At 56.3% G+C, this 8,903-nt stretch overlaps 1 protein-coding gene across 4 annotated transcripts in view; it reads right to left on the bottom strand.

The window, feature by feature from the left end:
• The window catches only part of SNPH (syntaphilin), a 42,133-nt gene extending 33,855 nt beyond the window's left edge, over positions 1-8,278 (bottom strand). For all 4 annotated transcript variants that reach the window (XM_045295370.1, XM_004697889.3, XM_045295372.1 and 1 more), the window contains exons 1-2: positions 8,170-8,278; positions 7,812-7,918 (exon numbers count right to left, since the gene is read on the bottom strand). The gene's annotated coding sequence lies outside the window, so the exon portion shown is untranslated. The remainder of the gene's footprint in view (positions 1-7,811; positions 7,919-8,169) is intronic.
• Positions 8,279-8,903: the final 625 nt, after the last annotated feature.

Below are 8,903 nucleotides of genomic sequence, written 5' to 3'. Positions count from 1 at the left end.
TGGGTATATAATTTCTGACCAGGGTCTTCTTTCTAAGTCCCACTTTCCTCATCTATAAGGACCCTCCACCCCACAGGCCGTGGCGAGAATGAAGCATAATGCATGGGGAGTACTCAGCACCGTGCCTCACCAGCTACAGTGCGCAACGATGACCGCCATCTTGTTTTATTCATTTGTCACGTGACGTGTGTAGAGGCAGCGTGGCTTTAGAGCAAGGAACAGAGCTTCGGGTGCCAAGCTGACCTGTATTTCAATCGGCCTCGGCCACGGGTTGCCGGAGAGCTCTAAGCACAGGACGGATGTGACATCCCTGAGCCGCAGGGACTCCATCTACGGAGAGAGGTGGCCTCACGGATCTGCTCAGTGGGCCTGCACGCCTTCGTGCTTCTTGTTCTCTCTGGCCCATCGTGTCTCCCGGCCCTTTTGCGTGGGGGCTACCTCGTCCTGCAAGCTGACAATACCTGGCTACCTCTCACTGAGGGGTGTGCACTCCAGGTGTAGAGTTGAGTGTTTTAAATGAAGATTCCTTCGATTCTTCATTCAAAGTCCTAAAAAACGGTACTCCCCTGGCCAGCAGCTAGGATACAGAAGCCCCCCCACCATCCAATGGCAGCTATTGGTAACTTTTTTTTTTAGATTAAGATGTTTTAAGACAAAAGTCCATTCTGATGCAGGATGACATCAGCCTGCTGATCCCTCCCACAGAGGCACTCCCAGCAAAGGCAGGTAGAGGGGAGGGAACAAACGATGTACACTGCAGGCACTGGCTCCTTGACTAGTTTGGGTGGAGGTTGTTATAACTACTTCTATGTGCCATCAATAGATCTTCCACCGAGCATCCCGGAAAGGTCCCTGAGGGCCGGGACTGCACCTGGGTGCCTGAGTATGGAGCACAGAGCAGGTAGATACTGGGTAGAGAGTAGACACTTGAAACCTCCTGGTTGAATGAATGGATATAAGCACTTCTTTGCATTCCCCCAAGGTGGACAGATTAGAGTCTGACCCCAGCAGGTGTTTGATAAATATTTGATTAGCTGGAGCCACAAAAAGCATAAACCATCATTGGTGGCTTGAGCCTGAGGATACCCTTCAACGATGTCAGCGGGGTTTCCCCTGCTAACAAGGAGCTCCTCCGGAGGGTGGGGGGGAGGGGGCGCTAGGGCCGTGCACAGAGTGACTGTGCACCAGCCAGCCATATCACAGCCCAGGTCTAAGGTGGCTGGACCTCACCTGCAGGGCCAGTACGGCTGCCAGAGATCAGGCACGGCCCCCACACCTGGGAGCTGCTGGAAGTCTCTCCTCACACCTGTCTCTCACAGGTGGCTTCTCTGCCAGGTTTCACAGGCCACCCGCCAAGTTGTCCTTTCTGGGGGAGTCGACCACCCAGGGACGAGGAGGCCTGGCTAAGGACCACTTCAAGGAGCAGAGAGGTGTCTGTAGCCCTCAGTCCCTAGTACTCAATCTAGATGGGGCTGCTGAAGGGGGAGGGGTGCGATGAGGGCCCACGAGCTAAAGGTTATTCACTGCCAGATGAAGGGCAGCCTCCCTGGGCTTGTAGACAAGGTACTCCATGGCCCCGGCCGACTTTTCCACCCTGCTTCCCTTCTCTACCCTCATCCAGGACCCAGCCAGTCTGCATGAAGCCAGACACACCGCCGTCTGCACCAAGTAACTGAAACTTTACATGCAAGGTCACGAACCAACCGCCCACCAGGGATGCATTTTACTGTGCACATCAAAACAATGCTGCCTGGCTGCAGGCTATGTTTAAACAGCAAACAAACAAATAAACGAGGAAGCATCCAGATCTTTGTTATGAATCAGATGATCTGACACTGGGCTCACCTTCCTGCATACACACAGTGGCGGGGACAGTTCTGAGCTGCCTGTTTAAAGCAAGCGGTTGCAGCTGGCGATAATCCCCAAGCAGGCCAGCAGACCTGTCTTGCCTCTGCACACACTCGAGTGTCAGGCCCCTGGCTTCATTCGTCTTGCATGGTATACAGACAGCCTAACGACCTCAGGGAGGAGCCTCGGTGGCTGTGGCACGGTGGGTTAGGGATTAGGCTGCTCATCGTGAGGTTGGTGGTTCTAACCCACCAGGAGGTGGTTTGCGCCCATGCAGATGTACGGGCCAGGAAACTCTGTACAGGGTCTCTATGAGACCAGACCCATCTTGATGGCCTGAACAGGTACAAAGCATAATTTTTCCCTCTTTCCAGATGAGGGAATGGAGTGCTGAAAGGAAAAGGAATCTGTCTAGGATCCAAACCCAAGCAGCCCAGAAGTGAACTCCAGGATCCAAACCCAAGCAAGTTCAAGTCCAAGCAGTCTGGCTCCAGGGGCAAACACAAGGACTGAAGCAAAATGAATACAGAGGAGCTCTGTACGAAAGCCAAATGCGCTCACTTTGAAGGTGGCTCCCTGGGGGCCCTTTCACTCGGGCGTGCTGAGTCAGCTCCGACTCATGACAACCTCACGGACACCGGAGCACGGAGGACCTGCCTGGCCTTGTGCCGCTTTCACGGTCCGACTTGGTATGCTTGAGGTCCTGGTGGCTCTGGTGTCGCAGTTCGTGTCACCGAGGCTCTCCTCGGTTCTCACTGGCCCTCTCTACTTCATCTGCTTTGGAAGTCAACCCACCCCGGCCACTGCCACCGGCTCTGACTCCCGGTGGCCTCCAGGGCAGAGCAGGCCTGCTCCGAGGGTTTCTGAGGCTGTGCATCTTGATGGAAGCTGACTGCCTATTCTTCCCCCACAGAGTGACCACCTGGCAGCCCCCGCTTCACCCACTGGGCCCCCTGGGCCAATGGGTGTTCAAATGCTCTCCCTTAGAATGTGATCGCGGTAGTCAACTGAACTCTTAAATGCAATTTGAGTGTTCTTATTTGTCAACATTAAAAGTTGGCTAACACGATGGATCCCCCAAATACACTGGTTTCTGAAATCTAAGTGCAGGGAGCATCACTCTACTAAATGGCCCTCTGTCCCAGGATGACCACATGCCACTCTTATTGCTTCTGGTTAAAAAAACAAAAAATTCCAAACACAAAACCAAACCAAACCAACAACCCCAGTTCTACTTCACTGCACCATCCTTTGAAGAGGTAGCTTTTGAACCAAGCTCTCCAAGCCCTCTTCCCTCCAGCACACCCTCGGGGCATTTGTTCTAGTCTCCTTAGCTCACCTGTGTCCTAGCCACGGTAGCCCTTCAAGGAGCCCACAGCACACGGGAAGAGTTGCTGCATTGCTAACCAGTGAGAACGCGCAGGGTCCTTAGAGATCCCTGACGCTGCCTCAGATTTTGCAGGTGTGGGGAAGGAAAGGGCCACCCAGCCATGGACAGCAGAGCTGGGACAGGCCTGCGTCTCTTGCCACTGCACCGGGCTGCTTCCAGACACGCCTCTCTGAGTCGCTCAGCACCTCAGTTCCGAGGACAGCGCTGAGCATGTGACAAACACTTCATAAATATCTATCCATTAAGAGGAGCATAGCAGCCTGTGTTGGGAGCACAAGCCGTTCCCTCTCCCAGCCCCGGTGCCTTTCCTCAGGCCCACCTGGCCATCCAAAACAGACCTGGCTCCTGCAGTCCTGAGGGGGCCCGGTAGAAAAAGACCCCATGTGGCTCAGAAGTGCAATCCCATTAGGCCAGTTAGGATGCCAGCCCCGCTGAGTAATCTTGGGTAAACATCTTCACCCTTTTGAGGTGTTGGGTGTCTCTCCAGACAAGTGGAATGCTGAGGACAGACCCAAGGAAAGAGATCTTCGAGTCTGTTGGGTGGTAACTGACACTGGACAGATTTCTCAAGAGGAATTTCAGAGCCTTGCCTCTCAAACAAAGCCTCCAAGCACAGGAATGGAAAGGCCTGGTCCTCTTGGGACAAACGGATGGCTCCCTAGGGACTGTGCCACACAGTGAGCTTGCAGGACCCTCAGATACCTTGGAAGGGATGGGGTGCAGTGCTTGGGGCCAGAAATCTTTAGAACAGTTTGGGAATATCTCACGTTGGGTGGAATCTTATTTTTGTGGGCAAACTCCAACACAGAAAAACAAGAAAAACAACAACAGCATCCTCAAGCTAAAGCCTTTCCGACCGGCTCAGTCGGAAAGCCACATCCCCATGGCACTCACCTCAGTCTATTTCGCAGTCTCGCGACGTTTCCTCACACTTACATGCTTAGGTGTCTGTGAAGAGAGGGCGCTGTGGGACGAGGGATCACCACGGACTCATGCTCAGATCCCTGCACGTAGCCCAGGGCTGGCTAAGCTATCATAAAAGGCTGTTCTGGGGCCAGGCTGCAGTTAGGCCTTTTCGAGCTAGTAGCTACACCAGACTCATGGGAGGGACAGGAGTGCCGGCTCTCAGATGGAAGTGGCTTCCCAAGGTTACTCACTCCGTAGGAGGATTCAGACCTAAAGCCACCTTCTGGACCAGCATCCTACCCAATGTCCTTGCAGGGTCTCAAGAAGATGGACTCTGTCTATGGTCCCGGGCAGGACACTTTGTGCCCTGGTGATTTCCATTTGTCAAGTGGACAAGATCAAGGGAATGAGCCCCGGAGTGCGATGCAGTTAAGCGTCCAGCTGCTCCTGGGAAGGTGGACGAGTCTAATCAACCCAATGGTTCATGGGAGGGAGAGATTTCCGAGAGTGTGCAGCCAAGAACTCCCCGGCGGCCATTCTGTCAACCGGGGTCACTGCGCGGCGGGATTGACTGGATAGCACCCAGCGACAGCAGAAAGGGAAGAGCCAAGGAGTAAGGAGGAAGTGCTGCAGAAGTGGGTCTATTCATCCAGCATTTCTCCACCTGCCCCCATCGACCCGGCAGCTCTGACGGTGACTCACACACCCTCCAACCCAGCGCGTCCCCGGCAGCTTCCACTGGAGAAATGCCTGCTCTCTTGTGGTGAACCCTTCCCGTTTCCCCTTCCCTCACCCCCTATGCGCACCAGGGCAAGTGCACACACAGCTCCCAGCCGCGGTGGTAAGGGCACACTCTTTCAAGTCCGATAGATATGGTGGTCGGTCATATGTCCTTCGCTTCTTGCTGGGCACACAGGGGTGAGTCGCTCAATCCCTCTGAGCCTCGGCCTCCTCATCCTTAACATCGGTATACTTTCTTCTTGGGTATCACCGAAGATTGAAGCATTCTGTTGTTCATGCTGCTGTGTGCTGTTGAATCCATTCCAACTCACGGTGACACGACGGGACAGAGTAGAACTGCCCATAAGGACTGCCCCACGGGATTTCCCAGCCTGCAAATCATGGTGCGAAGCAGACGGCCACAGTGTTCCCTTGGTGGCTCGTGGGTTCCAACCACAGACAGTGCTCCACCACTGCAACGTCAGGTCCTGGTCCTCCATACATGTTGCTGATAATAGCAGCTATCCCAGAAACGGTGCTGCTTTCAACCCCAGCTATCCCAGGGTCCTCATTCTATAGGTGGGCGAATGGAATGAAGCCTGTAGAGATGGCCTCGTTGTCCCAGGGTCACACCACGAGACAGTGGTAGAACCAGGTCTGTGACTTGGGTCTCCTGACTTGAGTGCTTGCTTTTTGGACCAACTTGATTCTCCCTATCTGTCACTCTCTCCCAAAGATAGCCAATGATTGTAATCACTCCCTTCCGAATCCTTTTCCCCGTCACAGGGATCTTACACAGCCGGCACCATCTGGATCCCTGTTAGCCTACGTCACCACCCACCCCAGCCACATCTGGCACCTCCAGGCCTGCCGAGAGAAACAGGCAACAGATCTGTTCGCCGTTGGGAATGGCAAGAATAACAGTATCAGTGATCACAACAACCCAAATAAGGACAACCAACAACTTGCACTGTGCCCCCGCCCCCTCTCCCACCCACTTCAAGGTGCCTTTCCCTAATGCCACCACTTCATTCCTGCTGCGATCGACCACCTGATTGGGTCATCATTTACAGATCACCTTCTCTGTGTCTAAGCCACGAGCCAGAGGCTGGGGGCGCAGCGAGGAGCAAAGGGTCCCTTCCAGGGAGCTCACACACAGTCTGATGGGGTTCGCAGGACAGGAGGGGATGGCCTGGAGGCATGGCAACTTCTTTTAGTCCAAGGTATGCAGCAACCGTGCTGTCCAGAAGCAGACTGTACGCAGCTCCATGGACGGAAGAAAGGCTGGAGTATTCGGGTTCGCCCTAGTGATTGGGGTGATCGGGTCTAGTGAGCTGCTGCACGGAGGGCCAGGGAGCGGCATGTCAAATCTTGAAGCTTAGTTCTGGCCCCACTTGCCACACTGGAGACTCTTGCGTTTGTTCCCCTCTGATGGCAAGATTTTCCAAACCTGTGCTGCACTGCCTATGCCTTCTTGGCACCATCCTTTCCCAGAAGTGTCTGCTGCGTCTTCCAGTTGCTGCCTAGACCATCTGCCTTGTCACCCAACAAACTCTAGCATTCTCCACCCCCTCGCAGGGATACCATCCTCAAGGATGTGAAGGCCTGTGACCAGGAGGGTGGGCTGTGGGGAGCAGGGGCTAGGGGATTCTCAGCAGCCACCTTCTCTTACCCAGCTGATCTCCAAAGTCCAGAGGTCTGCTGGGCACTATGATGGCGGTGGCTCTGGAGACAGAGAGGGCAATGGGACAAGCAACTCCCTGAGAACGCAACTATGTGCCACGCACAGGCATGGGTGCTCCCACCATGGCTCAGTTCCTCTTACAGCAACCCTAGGAGCCAGGTATCCCTCTCCCCAGTGTGACAGGTGAGAAAATGGAAGTTTGGGGAAGAAAAGCACCTTGGCAAAGGGCACCCCAGAGACAACCTAGACATGTCAATCCAGACTATCTGCCGTTTTCAGTGCCAGGAGGCCCACCAGATCAACGCGTCCCTTTAAGAACTCCAGAGCGGAGGAAGGTCAGCAGAGGGAACCCTGGTTGTGGCATGGACTTGAGCTTATGTCCCCTGACATATCGGAGTTGCTTGAGTGACATACAAACATCGTGGAAACCATTCACTCGAACTCTGGAGCCTAAGAGATGAGCAGGCAGATTGCCCAGGCATAAGGAATTTTAAGAGGAGAGTGGTGGCCAGCTGACTGGTTAAGAGACTGGGGCCCCCATCTCTGGGTACTTTCCCTAAACTGCCTGGCCTACAGAGATCACCTTTCTCCGAGGAACTCCTCAGTCCTTCCAAGATCACCAGATGGACAGGGAGGGCAGAGGGAAAGGCAGTGTGTGGTGTGTGACCAGGCCTCTCCTTCAGCCTGGAGGGCTGGGGGCTGGCATGTGGGGCTCCCTGAGAGGCTGCAGGGAGCTGGTGCTTCAGATCTCCCTCTCCAGGACCAAGGGGAATCTCCTTGCAGATGTACCGCAGGCTGACACATCTCAGAGGGGAGATGGGAAGGAAGCAGTCACTGGCACTTGACCTTGGGGTGGGTGTGGGGCCCCAGCCTTTCCTCATCCCCAGGGATCCCAGCTTCTCCCCCAAGACGGAAAGCAGATAAGTGTTCGTGTTTATTGGCAAACGCCGGAAAAGAGAAGGCAGCTGGGAACTGGGGAGGGGTGGTGGTGATGGTGTCTTAAATGCCCCTCACTGCCGACCCCACCGTGGGCATCTTCCTGGCTGAATCGGCATCCCCTAATTAGTGAGTTTCGGGGTGGTGATGGGGGAGAAGAGGATATAGGGGAATGAGGGAGGGCTAGAATGAGTCACGATTAACCCCTCCCCGGCCGGCGCGCCCTCGGTGGGATTCTACCGCATTGAGCTGCCAGTATGCAAGCCCCCGCCTCCGCCCGGGCCAGCGCAGCGTCCCCCACCCCCTGGCTCCGCGGCGGCCTCTCACCTGAGTCCACACGCCCTCCGCAGCCCGGTTGCCGGCTCGCACGGTTCCGGCCCCGCTTGGCGCAGCGCCTCTGCAGTCGCCCTGCAGCCCTGGGCCTGCTCAGCAACCTGCGGTGGTGGGGAAAGGGGCGCGGAAAGCGGCGGGTGAACGGAGGGACTGGGGTGGGGTCGCCGAGGCAGCTGAGCCCCCACTGACCGCTGACAGCTGGGCTGCTGCAGCCAGGGAACCGGGAGGGCGGCCAGCATGCCCGACGTCTGTCCCCTCCTCACAGACCCCGCGCCCTCCGCCCTTGGCGCTCTCGCCGCGGCGGGCGTGGCTGGGGAGGGGCGCGGGAGTCCCCGGGGGTCCCTGTCATCACCTGCGGAGGCGTCCATGGCTTCTGCTGCCGGGGCCTCCGCCTGGGCCGCTAGCCTGCTCTCCGGAGCCCCTGCTGGAGGCGGCTAGCCGGGTGCGCTCCGGGCTGGGGCTGCCGGGAGGGAGAGGGGGCAGGGCGAGGTGGCTGTAGGGGACGAGCCAGTCGGAGGCTCGCCGGCAGCTGCGTGCGCAAGCGGCCCGTCTCCGCTCTCCTTCTTAAAGAGATAGTTGGCATCCAGAGGACGCGCGGTGGGGAGGCGAGCACTGATCCGGGTCCTCTCCCACCCGCCCGTTCGGTGCTGTGGGGCGGGGGTGGCAGGCACGCTGCTCCATGGGCAGCGCGTGTGGCCCTAGACCAGTCCCTTCTCCCGATGGCAGTCTGGTTTGGGATGATAAGCAAATCAATTGCTCATCAGGCTTCCTTACCCCCAATTGAGGACCTCGGATGGCACGTGTGCCATTGGCTGCTAGCCCACAGGATGGCACGTGGAGCCCACCCAGCCCGCTCCACAGAAGAATGGTTCCTGCAAACCGCCTCCTGAAAGATTGCAGCCAAGCACCCAAGGGTCCACAAGAAGCCGCCTAGAGCTCACAGAGGTATTTAGCAAAATTGTTGGGTGCAAAATCAGTGAACAAAAACCAGTCTGCTGCACACCAAAAAAAACGAAACCAAACTCACTGCCCTCAAGCCAATGCTAACTCAGAGTGACTCCTTGTGGCTTTCCCAGCCTGTAACTG

The sequence above is a fragment of the Echinops telfairi genome, unplaced genomic scaffold (assembly GCF_000313985.2).
Source record: "Echinops telfairi isolate 266 unplaced genomic scaffold, ASM31398v2 ScPeMD7_5592;HRSCAF=6446, whole genome shotgun sequence".
Lineage (NCBI taxonomy): Eukaryota > Metazoa > Chordata > Mammalia > Afrosoricida > Tenrecidae > Echinops > Echinops telfairi.
This window is presented reverse-complemented; position numbering and strand designations above follow the sequence as displayed.